Raw genomic sequence first — 27127 nt, 5'->3', positions numbered from 1 at the left:
TATTACACAATTTTACAATAATAAATTTAATATTGTGTTTAATATATGCTTGTAATTAAATGTCTAAAAGATTAACCTGGTAAAATAATATAGTGACTTAAAGTTATTGTTTATAGCGTTTCTCCGTTCGGTTCCGCTCGGTGGTGCATGGGCATCATCTCGAGCACGATGGACGAGCGTTATTGGGTCTCTTAGCATTCCTTAGTCAGCCAAGATTATTTCGGGAACAACTTACTTGTTAAAAACCTGTATATGACGAGTACTAGAGAACTCAGATGACAATGCTTCTCGAGTTACCAGAGGGTCTTTTGTGGTACGATGGTTATTTTCCACAAGGATCAATGTTTGCTTCTGGATTTAATGAATCCGAAATAAGATTTTCTGATGTCTTTCAGGGATTTAAATATCAACTGTATAATGTAGAAGATTGCTCTTACGTTATTGTTACAAGTTATCCACAAAATCTACATTTCAAAAAAGGCCACAGTTTGGAAAATGGTTGACGTAGTGGAGTAATGCAGTGATGAATAATTAAGCCCAGTAGCGATATAGAGTTTGGCGGTATATTAAATATATTGGAAGGAAAGCTCTCGAATATGAGCTGCTGGGTGGTGGTAATGATGGGCCGCCTTTGTGTGCGGGACGCTGAGACGGGGTCGCTGTGTCCTCGCACATTGTGTGCGGTGACGAGGGTCTCGGTCTCGCACAATCCCTCTCATTAATTATCAATCACAATCTGTCAAACAATATACGTCACTTTGATTTTGTTCATCTTCTTGTTTATTGTTGTTGTTGTTGTTACGTGTAAATACAATATAAAACTTGGTCACATCAGAAAACCTAAATGTGCATTCATTTTCAGTGTTTACAGTATGTTAAATAATGGTTAAAACATTTATACTGTTAAACATAAATGAATTTGAAAAACTCACGTAAGACAAGTATTATATTTCACTGAACATCATTTCAAATGCGTCAACACAATAGATCTATCCACCCCATCACCTCCATTCAATAGCATTTCTATATAAAACCAAGATTAAGTCCCTTTCTCAAAGACATTTTCATCTGTCTGTTGGTTATGCTATTTCTATTAACTTGATGTGATATAAGTGAGTTCTTTGTTTGAACTTGTTTTTTGACAATGGAAGTATTGTAAAGGAAACAGGATTCTTCCGGATATCTGTCATCGTTCAGTGGTACACAAAATAAGTTTATCACTGATCGATGGCAAATGACCGGGATAATCGTTTTTCCTCCACACATAAGTGAGTTTAATTTTATTTTTGTTACATCAACACGCCACTTAATAAAATTATAAAAGGTTATTTAAACGTATTCACGATTAAAACTTAAGTGAATTTGATCAAAATCATACCTTCACTTATTATTGGCAAATGCATTTTATCCGTCAAAATCAATCGTTCACTAATTTTTTAACAAACTCATCTACCGAGACGAAGTTTGTGCAGTATTTTTATAATGACGTAAGAGTTTTGGGAATATTGAATGAAAGTTGTTACAGATGTTTTTTTATATATAATTTGGATTATAAACATGTGCTTTTGTAATATCTTTAATAAAGATATTTTATAATATAAAAACACTAATAATGAAAAACATGTATTGGTCACCTAAACCTACATCCAAATGTTGTCCAAATTCGTCCATCTGTTTAGTTACATCAATTACTCACATGTTAGCAGTTTTGTGAAAACGAGGTTTTTCACATGACTGTTCTAATCCGGATTTGTCCATTGAAAAGTAACATTTCTTTGATCATATAGTCGAAGTTATGTTCTTTCAATGTTATGTAAATCTAATCTACCTTTTACTTAAAATATAAAAATATTATCTACAATTACAATAATAGTTTATAGTTTTATAGGTTTAATAGTTTATGTTAATACGTATTCTGTAAAAGAATGATTGTGAATGGTTACTAAAGTTGGTCTAAAAAAAACCTCAAAATATAAATCAAGAATTTCATTACAATTTTATGACACCTGAGGAAGAGGATGGGTGTTACATGTGTTACATCCACGAAACAGTGTTACATGTGTTACATGTGTGTGTAACATATAACGATGGCAAACGTTCGGAATCCTTTTATACGGAATCACCTTTCTTCCATAACAAACTGTAAATAAAAGATCCGTATCGAGTACAATTCAAAATTAGAGTTAAACATAATATTTATATTTAACTATTTGTTTTTTATTTGGAATTTTTTGTTTAAATTAATAATTCTTATTCTGTCTAAGATTACTTGCGTGACACACGATCTACATACTACATAACACTACATCTTGGAGGTAGAAGACTACTTACTCTAGTTGATTTTAATAATGTCTTCTTTCTTCATCATATCCGATGAGCAGGTCAGTTTTCTGAAACAATTACAATATATTTAAACTTTAAAATGGTACAGTAAACCTATTCGGTGTTTATATGTAGGTGCAACTTTTAAAATAATGTTCAAACATTCAAAAGTAGTTAATATTCTTTTTTGTCACAAATATAAATGAACAGGCTTTTATTGACGTAAATGCTACCTTGAAAATAGTATTGTGTGTAAATCTTGATGAACGTGTATATATTATTAGCATTATATTTATTATGATTAATTAATTATTAATAATCATTAATTAATAATTATAACACAGTAATTATTATAAAACATTATTAATTCTTACAACGACCGCTTGCCTGAACCTATTATTTTCAATCCAGTTTACTGGCTGAACTTTAGCGAACCCTATCATTCTTGGGGCTGAAAAAAATTTCATTTTTGTCTGTCTGTCTCTCCGCATGTTATGTATACGTTATGGTGCATGTTATTCCATGGGATTTGGCTGAGAGTTAGTGAATATTTTGACATTTCTCTTACGGGTAAACTATGGTGGAAGCGAAAAAATACCTGAATAAATAAGTTTGTAAACAAACTGTCTACAATCATATGAGAATATGAGTAATGAGTGACAGTTATATTCGTAGAGTAAAAAGAATATATACGAGATTAGAGCAATGTTAAAATTCAGTGACAATATTTGACTTCGGCGCTGTCTTACGTTGTAGTACCCTCGCTTGCTTACATGAACTTTTATTTCACCACTGCTGTAACCTAAATTAATGGACAGAAATGTGAATGAATCGTGTGGTAAGATATACGGAGAAAGATTGTCTCTGTACACTTCGAATTTTGCTTGTTCGTCTATGATGGTGCATGCTCAACCAAGGAATTTCGCTGAGCAACGTTGATGCCTATCACTCAGTACTAACACTATTTTTCTGCCGGTGGGATATAAAAGTTCTTTTTTGTGATTGTACGTCTGCTATCTGTCCGCGGGACATGTAGAAAAGGAAATGTATGTAGAATAAAAATTGTACATGCAGTCGTAGCTTGCCAGTTATATCACACGTGGTGACGCGTACACTTACCTTTATTTAAATTATGAATATCTGGGGACTGAACTTTCTAGCGTGTACACAGTAAGTTCCTATACTAATTAGCGAACAATTCGGTGATCAAGTTTAAGTTAAAATATTCGTACGGATTCTTAAGTAAAACAATAAAAATCTTAATTATTTAATATTTAAGAAACATAAGGAATTAATTCATTTAACCGTGTAAAATTCTTACAGAACGTTTCTTTACATATACAATTGTTAAAGCAATTGAAAAACAAATGTTGCACCAAGAAGAACTTTTATTCATATGGGCTGTGCTTCTTACAAGTAAATCTTAGAATTCCACTACGTATTACTATTCAAGCGGTAATTTGTCACTTTTATGTGCATAATAAACAAGTTCTTGCAATAATATCATCCCATATTGGTGTCGGTCCGTCTATTCCTACAATCAAAGAAGACCAATGGAAACTTGTGTTGCTGTAGTACAAAAAATCAACTTTGTACTTTTGTTGAACACAAATAGTTTATGTGCCCTGATTTGGAAAAATGGGCCTCATAAAACATCAAGGCCCGCGAGTGTCAATACGTCAATGTTAACTGCCACCATACCGACTCGGTGGCGACATTCTGTTGGTTAGAAATATTTCCAACCCATGTATTATTTTACCTTTAAATATTTCTCAAAACAATTAAGCTAAAAACAATTCTTTTCATAGCAACCTGTTTTATTTTTGATTAAGTTTTTATAATTTATACAGTATTATATATTTAACTTATCAATATGAATTTGATAAAATATTCTCATTCTTAAGTTTTAAACCACACTTTTGAGTAAAAATAATAAATGATTCATAACAAAATTAATAGAAAGCGAATTCGGTGATAATCGACATAAAAATTGTACTCTCGAGTAGCTCCACCTTTTCTTCTTTAAATCTTAAACTAATTTAAAAAATAAATTATTCTATTTTTGGTATTTAACAAGACTACTTGTTTTTTAAATTCAAAGTTAAAGTAAGCACAGCGATTTTTATCATCTCTATTGACAATAACAATGATATTACAATAAAAATAATGGTTCTACTTCACTTAAGCTCCATTATTTATTTAATCATACATGATAATGTAATAATAAAAATGAGACAACATTTGTTTTATGTGAAACCTAATGGTATCCGTTTTGCTGTACCGTTAGAATGCTCTTTTTTGGAAGGGGGAGCGGTAATATGTAGTGACTCAAGTTCGCATAAACATCACGTGATAGTCACATGTATCTACATACTAGAGTGTAGTACATACTAGAGAGCGCTGTAAACATGTTTTGAGACAATGACATCGCCAAGTACCTTCTCTGTCAGGTGTTTTAAATAACAGATTCCACCCAATATCTTTTTTTAGTTTTTATTGTATGGCAAATTTCGTAGGACAAAAATAACATCTTCCAGACTAACATGACTGCGATAGAGTCCCTAATGAAAAAGTAACTTAAGAGATCTTTCTAACAGCATAATCAATCTACTTATCCAAATTCAGTTTCTGATCCACTTATAGACAATTATCCTGGAATTTGCAGTGACCAATTTATTCCGTAATGTGATCATCAAACAACTGATAAACTGGTCCTATTTAGTAAGTAATAAAGTAAGTTATTTTTTAATATACTGGGTTGATTCGTTTAACTCTGCAAAAACTAGATTCGTTAACTTCTTGAAATACATTCTACCAGCTTCTTCGTATTGGAATTAAATAATTAACAAACACTACAATAATTTTGAAATTTTATTTTTGTGAGGCCCTTCGTGTTCAAGGAACACATCACATAACTGAAATAAAAGTGGTTACAATAATAATACAATTTAGACTTAATACAATTTCATAATTATTGAAACGTTTGTTTATACATTAATTTATTGAAATACGTTCATCTCGAACATGCTACTCTTCAATTGTAACATCATACGGAGTTAAGTCATCTGTAAACTAAAGAGATGTTGTACATTACGGATGCCTCATGGCTGTTTATGTACAAACATAAACACACTAGCCCGAGTTCTGAGTGTGTGAAACTCTACATTAAAATAACAACTCGCCATCTACTAAATAACACCGGTTGCTAGAAATTTTGGTGAATCGAAATGTTGGTACGAATGTACGTTATTTTAGTTGTCATCTTTATATTTTTTAAATGTCTAATTAGTTGTAATCACTGTATTAATTAGACATAAATTAAACACAATAATTTAATTTCTAAAAATAAGCCATATATAGTTAAACAATTTTAGAATTACTTTTACACAATTTAAGAGCTTATTTTAATACTGAAAATATATAGTAGGTAGTATTGATTAATCGTAGAGTAAGGAGTGTTATGTATACTACTCGTAGTAGCGTGTATATTAAATGTGTCATATGTTTTAAATAAAGTAAATTTAGTTTTTAATACCAGCAAGCACGGGGTGTAATGTTCAAGCCAATTTTTTTAATGCAACGACCTAGTCTTTTACTTAATAAAAAGAAAGCAGATCTTTTACTTATTTTAAAAATACCATATATGTTACACTTCTGTTGTGTTTTTCGTCAAATAAATAATAAAAACCCGTTTATTGTATGGTCGTTTGAAGAGAAATTTTATTCTATTAGTCGGATAGTTGGTAAACCTGACTGATTACCTGATATTTTTACAACAGCTTATGTGTGTAAAACCTTACAATGCTATCAACCCTACATTGATTAGAATAAAAAATCCCTTTTATTTACAAAAATGAGTGGATTATTTTTAACAGCTCCCTGCATTGACTAGAACCCCACATACAGTTCTTGCTGGTCTAAAAAAATGTTCATTATAGTACTGAAAAAACTGCAAGAAATTTCATTTTAAAATGTTACAATATAGGTACCAATAGGAGAGCTGTGACAGTTTGAATATTTTGACAAACAACACTTTTTGAGCGCAGGGATTGAGTGACGAAACGAATAAATACGCACAACCAATTGACTTTACCAAATTGATTTGTTGGTCTTATTATTACTCACAACTTTGTCCATTTAATCTTTGCTGTATCTCATAAGGTTTTCAAGATACCTTTAATAAAATATTGAACATAAGGTATACAGTACGACACCGTACCTCGTGCTCTCTTGTTTGCAGCCTTTGGCGTTCTAAAGTCGTTCGGCACAACATTAAGCTCCGATAATTGCGTTTAAGCTAGAAGATATTTATTTCATTTAGTATTATTATTTATTTATTATTCCTTTAACAACAAAAATTGAATGAAAGAAAATCTGATTTGTTTGAACTGTTGTTATTTTGAATGTTAACATATACCCGTTGCCGTAACTCTTAGACTGAGGTAATAAAATACAGGAAGTAAAAAACCTAAAATTGTTTTAAAATCCCAAATAAACTGGATCGTGTGTGTTTTGGGTGAATTAGTCGTGCTATTACCAAAACAAAAGAAAAACATATTTCAAATTAGAGTATCTCGAACCCGCAGCGCACAAATTATAATAATAATAAAAGCATTAATTACTACCCCGCTCTGCCTATTTGCTGGATATGTAATTAAATTACTAAATGACACTAGTCTTTATTGCATCCGCCAAATTGTCATCATAATATATATAATATTTAATTTTTTTCATAGCGGTCAATAACCTAATCAACTTTTGTGTGTTATTTTGTTATAATATATTAAGGTACTATGGTCTGATAAAATAATGTTTACAAACGCATACGTTCGTCTGAAAACTAAGAGCACTCTTACTATTGAACCATCATGAAATAAAGTTTAATGTGATAAAGTATTTATGATATTGGCAAAACAATCCCGGTTTCCATTAATTCAATACCATGAAATGCTTGTTGCATATTCTATATTAGTTATTACGTGTTTTTATAATATTTATTACCAGGCAATATCAATATAAAGCCACATCGTTGCATCAGTAATTCCCAATCGGTACGTGTTCCTGGATATTTGATATTTAGCCGCCGCACATTATCGTTACTAATTAGTAAAGTTAATACATTACGATTTCAATTAATATAGTTTGCATCCAGTGAAATTTGGAAATATTTCTGAAATTTGATATTAATTCTGTCCGTGGGATTATCGGCAGACAAATGCAGACACCAGCAGTTCTAATACTAATAAACTGTCTACGAATCACTTAAAGAATCACTTTACGAATCAAATACTTTCGATTAGATTTTCCTTCCATTTTTTTGTTTCTGCCAGCGAAACCGGGGTTTTGCCCTGCACTAAAAGGAAGGTGAACTGGAGCTTAACTCAACATTCACATTGAATAAACTCTTCCTACCATAGTTACGTATGGTAGTAAACTGAGTAATGACGTCATGTCCCATGCAGTGTGATGAATGCTGCGCTTCTTCTACGGCTGTTGATGATTGCTACCCGGCTCTATCAGTAACTCAACATCTATTGGATAGGCTCACGTTTTAGAACGGGAGACGAGAACCAATTTGCATTGAATAAGAATGCAATCTAGGTTTTTCGTGAAATCGATACAGGTTTTCCATCACAAAATAAGAGGACTCTCACTCGCGCTAGTTTTAGTAAGGGTTAACACTCGAGTAGTGAGTAGGGCTGTACGCTGAGTGGTCTACACTCCGTGAAGGTGATTGTATTCTGGTTTAATTACTCTTCTATGTTTCTATGTTATCTTCTATTACTCTATCTCAGAGGTACAGCACTGAATTTGCGTTTTACACGACCATTTAGTTAGTCATTTGGTCTCACACCTCTGGCGAACCCTGAATAAACCGTAAAAGCTGCGCAGCGCGACTATCCTCTCTGAAAATCGTAGTAATGGTGGTGGAAATGTAAAAAATAATCCCTTTTCTTGGCGTTCCATTGATAAAGCCACGAATCATAGGAAATGTTTATAATATTGTTCTTGTAGTTCTAGTGAAAGCCATAAAAATACAATCATATTGCAATTGCAAACTTGCAGCATCAAGTTCTCATGAGAAACATGTCAAGAGAAGCCAGTCAACTTCCGTCACCGGGATTTAACTGCCGACATAACTGCAGTAGGAAACTGTTAATGCGGCTTTCAAAAACGGACGGAAGCGAAAATGTTGGGCGTTTGTAACATCAGCAGAGTTGAGCCGGGTTGTGGACCGGGCGTTGGTTGTCAGTAATGTGTTTGAAGTGAAACGATTCCATGTAGAGATTGAGATAATTTCAGTTTTCTGTGTTATTTTGTTGGTTGTAGTATTTTTTTAATTTGAATTTTAATTGTTTGTTTTAAGTGCAGTGATCACACTCGGTTATTATGCTACTGGAAGAAGATGAACGAGTGTTTGTTACAAACGGATGTTATGCCAAATACGGTATTCCTCATATAGTGAGGAAGGTACGTTCTATACCGTATATGAAACTATGACAGAGGTATATTAGAAAATAAAGTAATGATTGATTACTTGTGGGAAGTTTAAGTTATTTAAAATTCCCTAATACAGATTTCAACTAACGTCATTATATAAATTCCCTTACATTGATGGATATACAGTCTAAACAGTTCTCTACTAATTAATATCCGAAAAGCTGAAGCCGCTTGGAAATAAAAACCCTTTGTTACGTCGGTTTACGATGAGATTGACGTCGGAACAACAGTTATTTTGAGTTGAATTCAGCTCTGCACTGCGCCACACACTTTCTCTCGGCGACTTTAAGGGCCAGCAACTTCATCAGTGGTTAAATACACTCAATTTGTTCCATTGTGGATTTTTCTCTAATGTTATAAACTGTAATGAAGTTGCAATTAATTCTTTCGACGTGAGCAAATGGTTTATTTTGGTTACTTCTGAGTCTTGTCACCAAACATTTGCGTTCAATATTTTTGCGTGTAGTGGATGTTTTTTCGTTATATTTCTTTTTATGTGCATTTTTATAAAGTGAATTGTACAAATGTATGTTCAATAGTTTGAGCAAAAATGACTCATTCGAAAAATTAATATGTTTTAAAAAAGAATTGCAAATTATATTTACACGTAAAATGTGTCATAGCTGCAGTGACATCATGTTTAATATTTAAAAATGCTATTAATGTATGTCTATGCTACTATAAGATTACGTCTATTTAATAAACAAGTCTCTCTTGAGATGTTAAATATTAGCATATCCTCTCTCAGTCAAAAATCACTAGTTATTGATACAGTGTAGGTTACCTGTCAACTCCTAATTAAATTAGGAAACGAAAAACATATACATGTCGATTTTTTACACTTAATTTTTCAAAGTTTCAATATTTTTGAATAATTCGTGTATTGCCCTTATAGTTTTTTTACTTTAGGCGTACTTAAGTAGTTTCTACCTTCATCAGAGCACGGGATAACTTACCCGTACCTTATATTCTTAATGGTATTACAGTTTGTTGCACAAGCCCCAACACGGTGCGGTGAAGGAATTCGAAGTAGCTTTAAACTTTACCGCCCGAGCTCATGTATTATTACCTGATTTTCACGAGGGTGTCTTTGTGCCGTGTAAGGAGAACCTTTACGCTGTAATCCAGAAGGAGCCAAATATTTGACCTAGATCCTTTAATCTGAGCGCTTTGTGGGCCCGTTTGGCTTGGAGCCTAACCCACATCCCCTGATGCTGGGTAACGTCGCGTCGCGCTTGCATGTAGATTTTAGGGTTTGTAGACTTTGGAGGATGTTTGCTCTCTTTTCAGTAGTTTCTGATAGGTTTTGGTTCTAAAAAATAACAGTCAACCGTTTAAATCTTCAAACACATGGTTCATTTTAACAAAAAAGTAATTTATACACAGATAACAGTTTATTTGATATTGTACAAGGACTGTATAAAACTGTTGTACGTTTTAAGAAGATTTACTATACGCTATCACGATACGGGTTTTACATAAAAGCATACAAATGTAATATTCATTTAAAGGATCAGTTATTTTTATATATTCCATTAAGTGTTCACCTATCAAGTCTTTTTCTGCGACCCGTTTCTTATCGTCCCCTTGTAACATTTGTTTTAACTTGACTTTAAAGGCTTACAATCTATAATACATTTAATGTCTTGGGGAAGATCATAAAAAGGTAACATACTTAAGGAAGCCATTATAAAGAGTGGACCTCAAAGTAGGAAAACCTTTCCGGCATGCCTAATTCTGGAAAAGTACAGCCTACCAAGCTAACGGAAGCATCGTTCTTCCTGGAAACGACGTTTCTCACTCAGATGCTGCGGCTTTTTTTAGATTCAAGACTTTGTGGACCATGCAGCATGTCAGCATCCTGCAGAAGACTTCCAGGATGCATATAAGCAGCCTCGCGATAGGGGGACAAGTGGTCAAAACGTGAGAGGCAATTATTCTTACTATAGTGTTTCGAAACTTTTGAATCCTTCCCTTGTCCTGATATTCCCATATTCTGAATAACAGTAATTTATCAGTGTTTTTGTTGAGTTCTCCTAAATCACATTAAACCTCTTAAGTTCAACTGGCTTGCACTACTTTTAAGGTAAAAGACGTCTTATTCTTTAAGGAACAGTTCACCTGAAATAGCTTGGTCTTTGTTATACTTTCCAAAGTCAAATCATGTTGTTATGACATTAATTAATTTTGTGTGCAGATTGAAATTGTTATGACTTGACTATGTATCTGCAAATTTATAATGTGTGGTGTGTGTGTATGTATGTGTTATCTGAACGAGTATATAATTCCGCCGGTAGTTGAATTCACATATTTTTATATCGGCGCTTAAAAATACACGCTAGATAAAACCAAAAGTCTAGTAATATATTTTACCTGCAATATATAAGCATTCATTAAAAATACACCTCAATTTACTTCATCTTCTTATTAAGAAAGCCCATATCCAATCTTTATGGGCTTTCTTAATAAGTATTCAAATTCGAACCGGAAGGAAACTGTGACAAATTCCCATTATTGATGCTGATTGTGTCATTGTTTGATCAATTTTGTAATACAAAATATGCGAGTTAATCACGTGTAACATGTTACAACGGACCCGTGAATGAAGAATCTATAGATCTACTAAACTCAACTTACGATAAGTCTATTACAACTTAAATTGGAACACAACTGTAATCTTTATTGTACTTTACGATCATCTATACCAATCTTCACCTTAATCGTATCTTATCAAATGAAATTACCTTCATCTTCTGATAAAAGTTAACTCCAATGAAACAACCTGTGAAATTAGAAACACTCCACCTCGTGCTGTGAAATTTGAATAAAAATGGCAATATCTTCATCTTATGTTATATTAAGTGCGAATTCAGACTTTCTTCAAGGTTTAAACTATAAAAATACTATAAAACGATCTTTATGACCTCTTGTGTATTTTCAGTTTACTACCTTCTTTTTTCGTATAAAACAATATATCTATAAAAATATATAATCTCGATTCCTTTGATTTTCGTTAGTCTTAAATAAAGAATTGGATTTTTCTCGTTAAGTATTCTCACTGTATTAATTACCAATATAGATATAATTGTATATACGATTAAGATAATATAGACATACTACGTTTTCTTGGAAACCATTTTTACAGTTTTATCCGTAAATTCTGTAATACAACTAGTTTACTTATTTTCGCAGCACTGAATTATGTCACATACTGGACCAATTGTTTGCCTTACTGTCGGAAAAAAACATATATAAAAGCGTATGAACTCGATTCTTTTAATTTTCGTTAGTCTTAAATAAAGAATAGGATTTCTTTTCTTGTTAAGTATTCCATATGTAGGTTCCCTGTGTATTATAGGAAGAAACAAATAATTAAATAATTAGTTTTTTATCTTTACCACCTATCAAATTTAACTTTATTAATTAATTAATTAACAATATTGATATAATTGTAATACGATTAAAATAATACATATATAATACGTTTTCTTAAACACCATATTTACAGTTTTATTTGTAAATTCTGTAATACAATTAGTTCACATATTTTCGTAGCCCTGAAGTGTGTCACATACTGGACCAATTGTTTGCCTTACTGTCGAAAAGTGACAATATATCCAGAGATTTTAGGCTAACTTGAATTGCTTATGGCGAGGCAGTAAAAGTGGTATTCTCATTTCTCTTAGAGTGGAGAGGCGTAATAATATCGGCATAAATTATGTGGAGCCACCGACCTTGATCTTGGATGTCTGCCAGCGATATTTCTGGCGGAATTACCAGAGTACGATAGCGATATGGAGGGTTACAGCCTTCTAATACCTTGTTTACCAAATGTTAGGTGCCGATAGTTCTGACTCGCATGTAACATCAATTCCAACTTTGAATATCGATAACACATGCTTTTACTCAACAATATCGTACAGTTTTATTTAGGAAATGGTTGAGAATTATGCCATACAGAGTTTTAACTGAAATCGGACAATTAAGGGTGATACGTAAGGAATAATAAAGCATGTGATTTACTATAAAATTGATTTAATGTCGATATTGATTACTTACTAAAATGCAATACTTTATATTCCTTTACAGTTTTAGCCTAATTTATTTGGGAGTAAGAAATGAAATTGCTATTTGAATTTATTTTAATTTCGAGTAGATTTTGTTGTTCAAAAAGAGATAAATAAAATCCGAATTTTGAAAAGTGCATTTCAGGATATTTTTAATCAGGAAATAATTTTGGGAAAAAAGGCATTTCTGATTAGGGAAATTACGTTTAACATCTTTGTAGTAAGACTTAATATTAAGTAAGTAATTAATATATCCGTGGCAATCTCTGTATTCTATTCTGTTTCACTCTCCAGGACAAGTCATATTCCACATGAACCCTGTCAGAACCTTCATCCCCATATTGCCAAGTATTTTAGTCTTTACTTAGTAAACACACGTACAGGATCTTGTCTAACATTTTGGTGACATTTAAGCTGTAACATTCATATTTTGAATCGTAAGAACTTCAATCATAAGTCTATTATGAAAGTCGTTGCTCTATACAGTACTTTTATTTACTTCTAGTAACATAATTCCTGCAAAGAACCCTACTTGATCTGCGGCGCGATTCCGGCTCGCTGTGCTTCTTGGTACTCTCGTCTTTCTGTTGTAGAAAACATGCAAGTAACCCTTGTAAACTTGTTATGATCCCTTGTCCTTTCTTTCTGATCCCTGGTTGGCATATTCTCCTTTTTCCGTGGTCTTGAGCCAAAGAATGATATTAATTTATATTTGTTTAGTAACGCATGTCTCATGACTGTAACGCAGGTTTGCTGTACTCGATACTTCCATTGGAAATCGTAAAAATTTCTGTTTGTTTCATTGTTGAATTATTCTGCTCGATATCTATCTAAAACGTTTTTTTTTTTTATTCCACCAGTTTACGTATCATTCTACAACTTCATGTAAGCAAAAGTCGTGTACCTTATGTAAAAAAATGTAGTACTACAATATTAATATTTTGGCCTTTTTAATACATACACGACATATATAATATATGTAACGTGGATACACTCTGTAACGTGGATGTCATGTGAGCTCTTGGATATGTCTGAGGAACAGTGACATCGCTATTGAAGCAGGTACGGAGGGTTCAGTAATATTAATACTTGCCTCGCAATTTAAAATAATAGAATTCTTATGGTATGGGAAACGTGATCATAATGGCAGGCAGCTCTTCGACCAAGATTGGCATAAAATGCACTGTTTTTGGCTTTCAAACATTTTATAAATAAAATAATTTAAAATGTATGTTATATTTGATTATAGATGTACTCTGTAAAATAAACGTTATTGGGACATAAACCACAGTTTTTATATACAATTCCTAGAAATTAACGTGTTTCAGAAATATTTTTGAAACAGTATAAAGATAATTGTTTATCCTTGTATACAGCTCTGATTGGTTGTATCGAAATCAGCCAGCACACAGAGAATTAAATTACCATCACGTCTATTGATTACATTGTGGTTGTATCAAAGAGACCACTAATATGGTCAATTATTCTAGCTATATGTTCGGAAATATTAAATACTGTGGTAATGTTTAACCAGTCATGCGTGCCATGTGCGCAGTGTAGCAAGTACGGTGGTTATAGCAAGATAACCGAATAAAGCTACGTACTGTGGGTGCTACTTAAAAGGGTCACCGTTGAATGATCCTATCCTAGCAAGCGTTCCGCCTGCCCGGCTATTGGTGGTGGTCCGGAAGTCATCTCTGAGCTGTTGGTCCCCAGATTAAGTGTTATAGAGAGCTTATTTGCCCTAACTTTATTTATGTATAATATATAACCAAAAAAGCACTTATTTACTTTGGTTGATATAATAAACATTCTTGACTTGTTTGTTTATGTTTTTTTATCGTATTTTAAAGTTGTTTTAAAGAAATTTTCCTTTTTATTTTAGTTCTTTATATTCAATTAATTATAGTGTTGTATTGATTTTAATCGCTGTTAGAGGTTTAAATAACCTCCTACGATGAAATAAATCGTAATTCGTTCAATTACAGTTAGTAGTTAATTTATTCAATTCTTATTGACATATAAACTTTGTAGTATTAGTTTCAATTGCGCTAATATACACAACGTGATCTATTTCTCTCCCTGTTCTAACCTCCCAAGCGCTATATAACTCTAAAGAATGGTGTATCCACTCACGATGATACCTTATCTACGATACATTTTACCTTTGTAGACATTTCTTGTAAACAACAAACAAAAGTTAACAAAATTATTGTCTGTTATGGAACACGTTACATCGTGTAGTAAAATATGATAAACGAAATTCCAAGTGTTGTTTCTTGTATATTTTGTTAACTGTTATAATCTTGTCAGTTGTGAAATTTTACACTATTATTCTACTAACCTGCCCATTTTCGGTACTTTTAGAACGTACTACGGAGTGTCAGTTAGAAGTTTATAAGTCTAAGTTTTCGAGTATGAGCAATAGGCTCAGGCATGCTTACATTATTCGAGTAACTTGTTGTAAAATTGTTTTTAAGGAAATACGAGTCACTACCTGAACTTCAAACCTCTCTGGCACTTCCTGAGTCTGTTATTTATAAATTAAACTTGTTTATTCAATTTTTTCATACCAATACAAAAGTTAAAAACAACATACAAATATTGTGGGGTTTTTAAATCGTAGTTTTCCTTGAATGGAAGGATTTTATGGTGACACTATAAAAGCACCCTTTTTCAAAAAAATATTTGTTTCAGATTTGGGTGTTGTAGATCTGTCCTTTACATTTTTCATTTTCCTTATATTTGCTGCCTATACAATGTAAATATTTTATATAAACTACTATCAACCTCAAGAAAACAACTGAAGGCTCTCAGAGATGTCGTTAAAATTTAAGATTTCATGATTCATTCATGAAAGTTTTTTGTTTTATATTTTAAGTATAGTCAAGTGGACTCTGAGTAGTACGAATAATTTGCCTAAACGTAAATAAGTACATAAATACAAATACTCTGGTAAGCTTATACCCAACCTCCAGAATTCGGTAAAACGACTCCAACAGTGTTCATAAACTTATGACCCAGTTAACAGCTTTTAAACTCCAGTCGCAGCTGTGTTAATAATTTTGATAAACTTTAATTACGGGAAGTTACCAATCAGCTGGTTTTAGAGCGGTGCAGGTGCGTTCACCACGTGTGGAACTGACACAGTTTATAATTGAGTACAGCAGAACTTCATTTGCATTCATGTTTGATAGTACATAAATAGCGACAAGAGCTATTGTGATTTCATTCACCTTTATTTTACATTACCATCGTGTTTCGCAACCTAGTTTATCCACCTGTTGTAATGTATAAAGATACATATAGGCCTACCCTTACAGATTTTATATCTACAAAACATTTTAACAATGACACTGACCTAATTCTCTTTATAGTCCTCTTTATATAATAGGAGCGGAAAGCCAATTTGCATCGTGTAAGCTCAAAACCTAGATTTACCGAAACTGGTTTTGGGAATTTTCCTTAACAAAAAAGTCGATTGATCGTCAGCTGTTATATTTATATATTTATGTTAAGAGGCCAATGTGCTTTTGAATGTTCGTTTGATAGCAGAAAACAAGGGCTGCGAGCAGCTCCTTATGCTAGACTGGCACATTACGCCCTTTTAATAAGATTTTCGTTAATATCCCTAATGGTGATCTGTAACCACATTTTTTGTAACAGGGTCTTGTTGAAGTCGAGTATAAATTCATTGGAGTTTACATTTGTGGAAAGTTCTTCAAAAATCAAACTGCTATAGAACAATAATTGTTTCAACCTTTGTATAGTGTTCATTGTTTCGTATAACATGAACTTTCGTATAAAACTGAAACGTCTTCCTGGAACAAATGTTTACAGCGCAATACGGCGGCCAGCCCTAGTGTTAAATCCGACGAGGCTTTGTCCAAAAAACAGGGAGTTCTCTTGACCTGCACTAATTTTCTAAGTGTTTTCCAACGTTGGTTTGTCTTCTAAAATATTTATTGATTCTAGGGTAAAATAAATGAATAACTGATTTTATTTGCTAACTATATTTCAAAATAATAATGAGTAAAGTATAAAATAATTACATATTTTTAAAATGTGTTTTGATTTATAAATGTATTGCTATTTTATATCCTCTAAAATTAGTAATTTTTTATTGTTACAAAATCGCACTCAATCATACTATTACTGGATACTAGTTAACCAGTAACAAGGCTAGATTAAGACATTCTCAAAAGTGATTGGATGGAAAGAAGCTGATTACCTCTGTGCTGTGTTTCAGCACCAGCCACCTCATTAGCAGTTACTCTCGTGTTATCTAAAGCACCAGTGGCCCATCGAGCTGGAGCCGTACTTTTAGCTCTTTGCTAGACTTAATCTCGAGTCTTAATCTGGTTCTAGGGCCACGAGTTTTACTTCAGATCTGTGTTTTCTGCATACGTCAGACTGTACAACATGTTATATGTTTGTGTCCATTGGTGTATCGTTCGAATATATGTGAACGGTAAAATGTTTTATGTTCTACCATATAATTTAGTTTCATTACCAAAGTTGAGTGGATACTATATTGTTAAGTCAAACACCAAGGAAAATTTGCATTATCCTTATACACCTTATATACACATTTCAAATTAGTGAAAGATTAATAAAAGTTAATCATGATAACAAAATTACTCTAAAACCATTACTTCCATCTTATATACCTAACCCTTATTCAATTGAACACGGACGTGACTTAACTTCTCAAATCTATTTTACATTGATCTTAAACTGTCTGAAGCATTTTGTAAAGGGAGAACGGAAATTATGGACCATGTAGGTTGTCACTGATGTACGAGTATATTGATTATGTTGTCACCTGTCTTTACACCTCACTTTGTTTTTGTAGATTTTTTGTTAATGCGTCGTTAAATATAACACATTCTAACTCAATGCAGTAAATCCGCCTGTTTCTACCATTCCGAATCCTATTTGTGGCAGAGTAGACTTCGTAAACGTAACTAAAGTGGAAGAGAACAAAAGTGGAACGAAAGTGGAAAAGAGTAATAATGTAATATTATCCATCCAGGGTTTCTCGCGGCAGAGATAGAATAAACATCGCGGTTGCATAAAAGTGCTTATGCAGTATTAATGCCTCATGTCAGTGTAATCCACAAGTAGTTATTGTTAAGTGACTCCTCAGTAGTCAAATAATGTCACGGCTCTATATCCGAGATCACGAGTTCGACCTGTTGAAGATTTGTTCTTCCGAACAAAGCAAACACAAAGTGTAATATTTTCATGGGTCACATGCTTAGTTAACCTATCTGTACCTTTGTGTGTGTGTTTTTTTAGATTTTATTACTTTTCAGTACCAATTTACAGAAAAATAAATTTTAGACTATCATATCACGTTTTAAGGTGGAGGACGAAAGAAACGTTTAAATCCTATTAAAATAACAGCTAATATAATTAACTAATAAATATAATAACAGTTATTAAAAATATTTACAATCATTTTGACACATAGAGTATAAACATCTTACAGGAAATAATGTAGACTACTGTTCTAGCGCACTTTTAATGGCATAAACATATAAACTAAGTGTCTCAGCTAAAATGGGAAATATATTAAACAACTGCATAATAACTATCCTCTGTAGTTAAAAATGTTTGTTAGTTTAAGTAACTAACCTTTACCTTGCCCAGCATTTATCTGTAACCTTACCTTTATCTTCCGCTATAGTTAAACCACAGTTTTACATAATACAACAAATGCCGGCGTTGCGTTTCATGTCGTGTGTTGAATGATTACACGGCCATACTTCTGAAAAGCCTAAAGTACGTAAATATTTTTGGTAATAAATTGTTACGGACCACGTGTGCAGTATATCTAAAGAATGTGTGCGTTTCGGTTCACTTATCATTTTGAAATGTGTTTTCATTTTTTTCGCTTGTTGTATCGGTGGACCAAAATGTGAAAGTTGTAAGATTTCACTTTCGTTTTACTGTTGCCTTGTTAAGCATGTTAGCAAATGCAAACTTGTATCCATAGAAATATGTTTCAGTTGTCACTTTTTACAACATTTCAAACTTTTAATTACCCACTCCCCTCCCCCAAAAAGTGCCATTTTTGGTCACTTTTGGGCGATTAAAGATTTTTAATAGTTGTTAATAACAAAAAAGAGATAATTAATTTTAAGAAAGCAACGGTTAGTGAACAAGTGATGAAAAGAGATCTTGAATAAAACCTAACTGGTATTCAGGAATGGTTCGGTTTTATATCTCCCAAATGACGTTAGACAGGTTAGTGCAGTTTTCGTTTATTCGTTATTTTCAACCGCTTTCCGTTCCATCCATTTTTAAGGCCATCTTGTTAAGTTCTTTACAATTGTAAAAGATTGTACTTCCATTGGATGTACAGCGTCAACCTGGATTTGCTTTTTATGCACCAGCCTGCGTATAACGCATCGGAGTGCTGTTCTGTTTAGTACACCAAAAACCCTTCAATATCATTTTAAGATACTTTAATACATTCAGTTAAGGAAGGAAACTTAAGTTAATGAAAAAATATATTTATTTGACTGTTTTAAGAAATGCTGCCGATTTTACATACGAAAAATAAAAAAATTAATGATGAGTGTGGACTACTAAGAACATTTTCAAGTATAAAAAGAACAGTCATTTGCATGTAGAAACGTACGATAAGGCCTAAGTTCTGTATTCTTGAAGCTTTAACTTCCCTGCGGGACATACGATACTTTTCACGAGCAGAGTGAGACGTGTCAAGACAAGTGTGAACCTGCGACTGTCTCTATACGACCGTCATGTGAAGTGTATAATAAATAGGTGTACATGAATGATGGTCTTTAGACTTACTGAAGCTTATTCTATCATTACTGTAGCCAGTGGTCATTTATATCTATCTGGAGTAATTTTATTAAACGTACACTTAATATAAGAACACGCATATCACTTGATAATGTAGCGTTTTATTAACTGAAAAAATATAAATACATCCAGATGTCAGAACGGATACCTAAATCTATGATTTTATTATTTGTTCTTGTATATACAATGCAATACAAATTACCTTATTTACTGAAATTTGTTTTCATTGTACGTTCCTCGAGTTTAAAAATTCATCTAATTTTTTATAATCTAAACCTTACCATGTAACACTTAAAATTTAAATGCCAAAGCCAAGATCAGATAAATGTGCTAGCTGAGTTGATATTTAATATTTACTCTATTAATCGCCATGAATTTAATTATGGTTATATTTGATGTGCAGTTCATTCAGTTACCTGTGTCGCTTTGAGAAAACTGTAATGATGTTGTGAAATAGTATCCAGGTATGAATGAGGTCAAACTATGTAGAGGATGTTTGGGAATTATCGACACAGGTTCTTTCACTAAGTTGGGCCGATCCTGACCACAACACCTAACTTGGCATCAAACTAATCAAAAGTTGTATGAGGGTTTATCTTTTGATATGGACGTGACGATGTTCCACCAGAGTTCGCTATACAAACACATGTTTTATGTCCATGAGATTTATCGCTGATATGGACACAGCTATAAATACTAGTTGTAAATTTATTTATAGGTTGAGTTGAGTTAAAGTATTGTGAATTCCTATTGTTTTTCTTGTGTAATTTTATTCATGAATTATAATGTTTAATCCTCACATTTGTTTCCAATTACATTTATTATCTTATTCAGCTCTTTTTCAATTTTGCTGTTTAAGTTTCTTTGTAATATTAGTAGTAGTCATTAAAATTGTAACGAGAAAATTACAATCTTTCAAATCTTAAAATAGGACAGATTTATCCTCCATGGTTTTAGTATCCGAGTAAACGTCTCGTGTGAATTTTTTTGCCAAATGTACTTGTCGTGTGATTAGTACGTAGAGATTTGGGTCAACCGTTTCATCAGAGCTATCACGAGTCACAGACCATCACGTTTTGTCTCTAATGATTAGTTCAAGAAATCAAATCCCCAACGGGGTCTTCGAACTGTGCTTGCAAATTCGGCTCACCAACAGTACTTGTTTGCTTACAGTCTGTTCTTATCCAACTGTTGTAATACAAAATTGTATCTGAGGGCATTTAAATTTTATTATATTTAGTAAGAAACAATTTTTCTTATTTAACAGGCAAACCCGTTACAAAAATACTCGTAATAATTTCATTAAATGAGTTCTGTCACAATGAATTTAAAATATTTAAGATGTCATACGTCAGGTATTACATTAACCTTCGTTATTAAGTTTCCTTTTCTTTACTCGTATGAGTGTAACCGCGCAATAAAAATAAGGCAAAACAACATTGTTACACTCCTGTATCTTTATACTCATACATCGATGAATGCCTAGCAACATATCTTTTCCCTGATAAAGCCACAACTACCAACACATTTTGCTTATAAAACTCTAGCGAATATGTTACATGTGGTGTTGGAGCCGGTGTCCCACTGTTAGAGTGGGCTTTGGAATGTTGTTAACAACAAAAGTATCTCGCCATCAGAACTTAAGTAGCTATGAGGCGGATCGAGGTTAATTAATATTCGGAGCCGAGAACTCGTTGTCTACTTGCCAATTGTGATGGGTTTACAAACAAACACTGTACCTTCAAATAAATATTTGGCATTTATTTAACTCGAAGTACATAATTGTTATTTTTATGGGTTATGTATTCCTAATGTATTTACAAAGCAGTTTTATAATATATTTATTATTATATTTTATCATGATAAAATAGTTTAAAAATAATGTATTTATGTTTTGTTTCAGGTATGTGAACTAACGTGATCCGTAAGTAATGTATGTAATTACAATGCCACTAGGATATGTACAAAGCTGCATAATTAAGCTTATATGAGTTCATACATTAATCTATGAGTACAATTTCTCATATGCTCTCCTTAATACGCTGTGGCTTCGCTAGGGAATTGCTTCCAGGCACTATATATTACATTTGATAAGTTGTGCACTTATGTTCTATAACTAATGTTATAAACTGTGAGAACAGTGTATGTAAGAACAGTATATGTAAATACGCCCTATATACTTAATCAAAATCGCAAGAGGTAATAAATTAACCAACTGTTGTGTTTGCTAAACTTTAATTTATGTTGGAACCTCTGTCTCGTTTGAAATTATGGTTGATCTACACAATCCCCATTCCAATTTTATTATTCCTATTATTATTTATTCATATGTGTGGGTTAGTAACTCTTACATGTTTTCGCAATATATTGAATATTCTGCTAAAGATTACTGTCGACGAATGACGTATAACAAGTTTTATTGCAAGTTTTATTGTAAACGTAGACCGCGATCTATTTCAGTGCGTACAACTCGCACCTTAGTAGTAGGCGGTTGGAGATAAGACTTTCTGGTTCAGTGGCTCATGTAATAGCATTCACTTTGAGATAAAAGAAACTTTTAATATTCACTTAAAACACATAATTCACATGATTTAATGGTTATGCGCTGCGGAGTCATAAATCAAGGTTTAAGCTTAACTTGAAGCTTCCCCTCCACATCGAGGTGCTGAAAAAAAATTCTTTGCTTAGCAACACCCAATATTAAACTTTTAAGAAATATACATTTTGGTAAACAGTTTTATCAAATAAGAACCGGTTTTGCTTGCAGGCCTTAAATATTCTCACTTACTAGCTGCAAGATTAATTTGTCATTCAGTCATACAATTCTACCCAAATGAATTTACTTTGGAATGTGACTAATTTTATTTTTTAAGTATAATTTTGGTTTTCTTCTTTTTTTGTTATATCACATTAGTTTAATGGAAACTTTCAAACCGTTCTACAAATTTATATTTATTATATAACCAATTTTATTTTCTAGTTTTATTAGGATTTACAACTATTTATAATCCATTTGTAATAAGTTACTCATAATCCTCGATATTTTAGATATACATGAATCATAATCACGCCACAACCTATTCTTCAATCTTTAGATGCAGACTTACGATGCAAAACGCAAGAACTAAGTTGAAAACTTCGAACTTATTTAAAAACCTTGGTTAAATTTCAACCAAACTCATATTATATTTTAATATGATTTTAGTTTTGTGAAGTTTTGGGAATAACGTATTGTAAGAGTTTGTAAAGTGTTTATTAAACTTTAAGTTTATTTAAAACCCTTACTGTTAAAGAATTCAAACGTAATGTGGCAGCAAGTGGTTATGAATTAGGTTTAAATTTATCCAAACCCACACACACACACACAAACGCGCACGCACGCACGCACGCACACGCACACACACACTTTATTCTGTAAGAATATAAATCCAATTTCAATGTATAAGATAGAACGCTATTCACAGGTACAATTATATGAAAGGTTTTACAATATAATCTATTTTCCTAATCCTAAACGTTCACTAGTCTACTCATCACTTTCCATTTCAAGTAGCCAATCAAGTATGTAAGGTTTAGCAATGTAAAAATTTTTAAATTTTAGCAGTTCTATAGGGATTTGATTAAATATTTTTGGAATAATGTAACTCAGCGAATCTTTCCCGTATGTATTACAAAATCTCGGCAATTCATATTTATCTAATTTCCTAAATGTATAGCACGTTTTTGTGTTTTCTGTTTTAAACGAATCAGACAAGTAGTATTTTTGAATGATTTTTAATTTTAAAAGTTGTTTGGAATTTAAGGTATTGTATCTGTATAGTAAAAGGCTATCAGGAATTTGGAAATTGCGCTGCAATTGTGGCACGCCCACCATTTGATATAGTGTTCTTCTTTGCAAGATATCCACCCGGTTTATGATGGACTTAGAGGCTGTACCCCATACCTCTACCCCATACCGCATCAAGGATTCAAACATCGACTTATAAATTATCTTGATTGCTGAACCGGGAAGGGTACTTCTTAAGTAATAGAGTTTCGCAGATACAGCTTTTAATCTTTTTATCATTTTGTTTATATGCAATTCCCACTTCAATTTGTGGTCTATAGTGATGCCCAAATAATTTGTTTCCGTAGCCATTGCTGTGAATAACATCGGTAATGTAAAGAAATGTTCAGTTGGGCAACATTCCTTGTCTATAAGTTGTATCCGATACATTCGATTATGGTATCACATTAATATATTGTGTGTATTAAATCAATAATAGTCTGTGATCGAATATAATTTATTACTCTCTTTCCCTTTCCAAAATTAGCATATCTTAAAACTCCTATTTTTACCAATGTCTCCGAACAAGTAACTGTCTCAGTTTTCACGTTGTTGTTCTTCCGTGAGTGGCCAACGGCATCCCATTTGTTTTATTTTATATTAACAACAAACAATTAATGACAACATGTTTACACTAAAATTTATATATATATATATATATATATATATATATATATATATATATATATATATATATATATAAGAACATTTAAAAACGACCGAAGAGAGGCAGTAAGAAGCGGTGTAGCGGCCTACAGCCCCACAGGGATGGTCGGAGTGTGGGAGTAATCTTGCATTGTCTCCCGAGACTCGGGCATTTCGTCTGTTCTTCCTCATTACCAAGTCATGCTTCCCCGCTCTGGGGAACGGATATCACGAATTCGCTATCAAATGACGTTTTAACTTCCCTCCTGACAGTCCAGTGACCTCATGCCGTGATCTTTTAACTTTGGATATTCCCGTGTTACTGTGGAATCTCGAAAGTAAAGAGAGTTGTTATTTTACAAATGTTGTTGTCCACTATTCCGTACAGTACACACTTCTCGACCATGAGCTTTCTTGTGTCCTTTGCAAGGGACAAGGTACTGGAAGGTTGTACTACGTAGGTATAGGCCGTATGCACGAGTATACAGTGTTAAAGTATCTTGCAAGGCCACTTATTCGATTTCTCTTATGAGTTATACACCATCCGTAGGATTAAAGCATGATAGCTTTATGTTTTACATCTGAAACTTATTCAATTCATAATGAATTCATGTAGGGTAAAATCTTTATACACAAAGATGTATTGATAAAATGTATCCAGTAATATTAATGTATACATTTGAATTGTCGCAATAGCTTTTTAGGGTACATTAAGGTTTCGTTAATTGGATCTTATTTCTTAGATTCTTACCGTAATTGTATTTCTTTGCCTGTTTTATTGTTATTATTTAAAATTTCAATTCTGAGGCGGATGTATCTATAAAAACATTGGAGCCTCATATTAAAATAAGATTGTTTTTCTTTCAAGAAAATTATTTGGTTTGAACAAATAGTCTTATTGTTATTGGATGATGATCACAAAATGTACTGCGAGGGAATAGTTTAGAAATGTATGTAATCTATCAACCCAAGATCAAAATGTGAACTTTATTTAATTACCGTTTCTACATTTCTGTAGTTAAAATTTTTCAGTTTTCTGTTTTATTTTCAAAAATTCCCAGGGTATTGAAATATTTGAATATTTTATTATATTACTCTTGCTTTTAAACGTTATAATATGTTTCATGTTATTCAAAACAAGATTACAACTTTGGCGTATTGGAATCAAAACAGCGAAGCGTATTGGTTGTTTGGTTCGTATAAGCAAAACAGTCGTTCATAAATAATGCAACGGGAGAGAGTTTTCCTCCGGCAGTTTATCATTTTGCTCGTATTTTTGTAGGCTGAAACTTGATGGGTCAATTGTTTAACAAAGGTAGTGTGTAAATGAGAACTTGTCTAATAACTCATCCTTCACTGTATTGTAGCATCTAGATTCTTTGCCATCGCGCAAAAGTTTAGCTCTCGACCTCTTAGTATCGACCTATTTTTCTGAAGATAGCTTGTTTGAGAGTTTATTGCAACCGAGATCTGTGGGTGTCTTTTTTTATTATTGAGAATATCTCAATTGATATATTTGTAGGCTGAAACTTGATGGGTCAATTGTTTAACAAAGGTAGTGTGTAAATGAGAACTTGTTTAATAACTCATCCTTCACTGTATTGTAGCATCTAGATTCTTTGCCATCGCGCAAACGTTTAGCTCTCGACCTCTTAGTATCGACCTATTTTTCTGAAGATAGCTTGTTTGAGAGTTTATTGCAACCGAGATCTGTGGGTGTCTTTTTTTACTATTGAGAATATCTCAATTGATATTTTTGTAGGCTGAAACTTGATGGGTCAATTGTTTAACAAAGGTAGTGTGTAAATGAGAACTTGTCTAATAACTCATCCTTCACTGTATTGTAGCATCTAGATTCTTTGCCATCGCGCAAACGTTTAGCTCTCGACCTCTTAGTATCGACCTATTTTTCTGAAGATAGCTTGTTTGAGAGTTTATTGCAACCGAGATCTGTGGGTGTCTTTTTTTATTATTGAGAATATCTCAATTGATATTTTTGTAGGCTGAAACTTGATGGGTCAATTGTTTAACAAAGGTAGTGTGTAAATGAGAACTTGTCTAATAACTCATCCTTCACTGTATTGTAGCATCTAGATTCTTTGCCATCGCGCAAACGTTTAGCTCTCGACCTCTTAGTATCGACCTATTTTTCTGAAGATAGCTTGTTTGAGAGTTTATTGCAACCGAGTTCTGTGGGTGTCTTTTCTTATTATTGAGAATATCTCAATTGATATTTTTGTAGTTTCTGAAACTGATGTTTGACGTGTGTGTATTATAAAGTACAAGGGACATATAGTACATGTGATGCTAGGTTGGAATCACCATAAATCATCAGTGAACTGTATGCAGACTACAAAGCAATGACATGAAAGCCAAATATAAAAGTTACAAGTGTAATAAAATTGCAATTACCTATACTACGTGACGGCAGTATTTTGTCGTTATTATGTTGGCAGTACCGGGTAGTAACCCGGGCCTCTTTCGAGATGAACATTTCATGAGAAATGGGATGAGTTTTTATTAATACAGACATAGTTAAAACTGCATGGATCTTCCTTTACTTTAAACTGATTAAATGGATAACTATATTAAAACACAGTTAGTTATAATAGCAAAAAGTAATAAAGTAGTATACTGGAAATAACCGTATACATCTCCAAATAAAACAGTAATAAAACATCTATTAATGTCAGTAAAAATATACAAATATAAAAAAGTGAAATTTTTTATGGATATAAAATATAAATTAAAAACGAAAAATCTTTAAATCAATAAATAAATATCCCAACATAAATTTCAATGTCGCCACTGAGATGGGAGACGTAAGATATATTATAACGGATGATTCCCACCATTGAAAGACTTCACAGATCACACAGTAGTCTTATCCGGAGGCATTTTAATCTACTACTCCCTACTAATGCTTCTA

General features: G+C 32.6%; 2 protein-coding genes across 6 annotated transcripts in view; one reads left to right on the top strand and one right to left on the bottom strand.

The window, feature by feature from the left end:
- LOC124359151 (protein furry) overlaps positions 1-27127 on the top strand; it is a 693398-nt gene that overhangs the window by 370828 nt on the left and 295443 nt on the right. The gene's annotated exons all lie outside the window — the stretch shown is intronic.
- The window catches only part of LOC124359168 (FMRFamide receptor-like), a 419981-nt gene that overhangs the window by 231887 nt on the left and 160967 nt on the right, over positions 1-27127 (bottom strand). For both annotated transcript variants that reach the window (XM_046811696.1, XM_046811706.1), the window contains one exon: positions 2332-2390. The gene's annotated coding sequence lies outside the window, so the exon portion shown is untranslated. The remainder of the gene's footprint in view (positions 1-2331; positions 2391-27127) is intronic.

This window comes from Homalodisca vitripennis, chromosome 1 (assembly GCF_021130785.1).
Source record: "Homalodisca vitripennis isolate AUS2020 chromosome 1, UT_GWSS_2.1, whole genome shotgun sequence".
NCBI lineage: Eukaryota > Metazoa > Arthropoda > Insecta > Hemiptera > Cicadellidae > Homalodisca > Homalodisca vitripennis.
This window is presented reverse-complemented; position numbering and strand designations above follow the sequence as displayed.